General features: G+C 39.6%; 1 protein-coding gene across 12 annotated transcripts in view; it reads right to left on the minus strand.

The window, feature by feature from the left end:
- Abi3bp (ABI family member 3 binding protein) overlaps positions 1-2,815 on the minus strand; it is a 255,155-nt gene that overhangs the window by 178,488 nt on the left and 73,852 nt on the right. The gene's annotated exons all lie outside the window — the stretch shown is intronic.

The following is a 2,815-nucleotide window of genomic DNA, read 5'->3' on the forward strand; positions in this document are numbered from 1 at the left end:
AAGATTTGGAGAAAGGATCTGAATTTTCTTCTTGGTAAAATTGAATTGCTATACCTTGAAAACCCTCAGCCTCCCAGGATGCTTTCCAGACCCATAGCCACAAATTTTGGTCACTGATAGGGAAGAAAAGGGGCTGAAGAAGGAAGGTTTCTGGTACAGGTGTAGTTCAGGTGGTAACAAATAGGGAAGGTTGGAATGAAGAGAATAGTTACGGAGAAAGCTGAGCTCCATCAGGAGCTGCTCAATGGTGGGTTGAATATCTGAGCATAATTATTTAGGACTGGGGTACAGTCCTATCTGGGTGTGACTAGTTTGTAAGTACTATTGGAGGAACTTCCTCAGAGAGACTGGAAAGTGGAGAGACCTTCCTTAAGATTTTTTGTTTGTGTACACACACACACACACACACACACACACACCATGAATGCACCAGTAAGGTGTAATTACACTAACCAAAGGTCTTTATCAAACAGTAGGGAAAGAATATTTTTTGCCTGAGGTGCCAGAAGGAACTGGGTTCAAACTCTAGCTCCAGTCCAGTACTTCTCAATGTGTAGCCTTTAGAAATTCCCTGAATATTCCTGAGCCTATTTCCTGCTTTGTAAATGGCATATAGGAACTGCTTTCTTACTGGTTATTTACAAAGTTTAGTGAAAATATCACAACCTGAGAGCTCACATGGTGCAATTATTCAGTAACTGCTAATATAAGTGTGCAATCCTTGATCCATCATTCATAAATCCAAAGATGTTTTGTATGTTTTCTCTAAGTTCATCTCAAAACTAATTTGGTAACAAAACCCACTGTGTCACCAAGAGTCCACATAGCATTTCTTTTTCAATTTATTTTTTATTTATGTGTACGTGTGTAAGCCTGAGTTTATATTATGCACAATGTTTGTGCAGGAGCCTGAGGAGGCCAGAAGAGGGAGTTTGTTCCCCTGGATTTGGAGTTGGTTGTGAGCTGTCATGTGGGTGTTGAAAACCAAACCTGGGTATTCTGCAAGAGCAGCAATGCTATTAACTACTGAGCCTCTCCAGCCCCACATACAGGCATTTTGTATGCTTGTTTATCTTTTAAAAATATTTTTTTTATTTTTTATTTTTTGTTCATTCCCTGCATGTATGTAAGTGCACCTGTGTTGTGCAATGCTCTGGAGGTCAGAAGGGGGTGTTGGATCTCCTGGAAGTGGAGTTAGAGATGGTTGTTAGCCATCATGTGGGTATGGGAATGGAACCTGGGTATTCTGCAAGAACAGACAGTGCTCTTAACTCCTAAGCCATCTCTCCAGCCCCGTTTGTTTGTCTTTTTGAGACAAGGTTTCCTTGTAGCCCCAGCTGGCCTAGAGCTTGCTATGGAGACCAGGTTGGCCTTGATCTCACAGAGATCTGCCTGTCTCGACCTCCTGGGTGCTGGGATTAAAGGTATGTGCCACCATGCCCAGCTTATAGGCACGCTTTAAGCCCATAATGTGACTATGCATTTCACTGAAGAGCTATGCTTACTTAAACAGTGCTTTCTGGTCAAGACCTCAGTTATGAGGTTATATAATATTGGACTAACATTTTTCTAAAATGACTCAAGTTCCTGAATTATAAACCATATCTACCTCTAAAGTTTAGGATCATGAGTCTGAATTTTTTCATTGTTCTCCAAATACGTAATATTTTGAAAATATTTTTGTCTGTTTAAAGACTGCATTTACTGATTTAACAGTTCACATTCTATTTCTTATTTAGCAAAGTTATATTCCGAATAAATATCAGTCACCATTTCTGTACATCCCCAACATTCCAAGGTAGTCATACTGAGGAATTTATTGTATATGAGCCAAAATGAGTCTGAGCAGTCTGATCCATGTAGAGGGACTGTGTGCTTTGTGTATGAAATGTCCCCCAAAGGCCATATATGTTAAATAATTGGTCTCAGGCTGGTGGATGAAATCATTGAGGTGTAATTAGATCATAATGGCTCTGACCTCAATGAATTTGTCTCTTGTTGGATTCATAATAGGACGACACCTTATTGGTAGGTGGTAGAACGTAGAAGTCGGAGCTTCTTTGGAGACAAAAGGACTCTACGGCATGCTCTGAAAAACTGTGTCTTGCCTCTGGCCTCTTCTTTTAAATTATTTCTAATTTAGTAACAATAAGTTAGCTAACAGAACATGAAAGAATTGCACTAAGCCTTTGAGAAAAGAAAAATATCTCCACAGATACCAGATTTTTGGAATTATTTGTACCTATAAGTTCTAAGTATGTTCATATTTGTACATTCCGAAATTTTATGAACATTTTTATTCTTGGATAGTCCTTGCATTTATGGCAAAATTTAAACAGCAGATGCTGAGTGATTTAGCTAAAATCTGAGAAGGGGACTTTACAGTTTATCTGGATTTGTTCCTCCAAATGAAGGAACTGAGTGCACTCAGGCCTCCATCATCCTGCATGCTTAGTTCAGGGTCAGAGGTGGATCTGCAGGTTCTCACTGGCCTAGACTAGCCTGAGCTCATTCTCATTACCCAGGAGGGCAAGCAGTAGTCAGGTCACAGACCTAAAGCTGAAGGCATCACTGATACGCCACATTTTCTTAACTTCACCAGATTTTTAAACAATAATTTACTGAGAATTTTATACATGCACATAAGGTGTTTTGATCAAATCCACGCCCACTCCCTCCTCTCCAACTCTTCCCATATCTCCCCATCACTTTTTTCTGATAACTTCATGTACTCTTTTTCCTTCTTTTATTTATTTTTTTTTTGCATGGGGTTTTTGGCTACCATTCCCCCCTCTGAAGAGGTAACCCTAAAATC

The sequence above is a fragment of the Nannospalax galili genome, unplaced genomic scaffold (assembly GCF_000622305.1).
Source record: "Nannospalax galili isolate Female #2095 unplaced genomic scaffold, S.galili_v1.0 scaffold1184, whole genome shotgun sequence".
NCBI lineage: Eukaryota > Metazoa > Chordata > Mammalia > Rodentia > Spalacidae > Nannospalax > Nannospalax galili.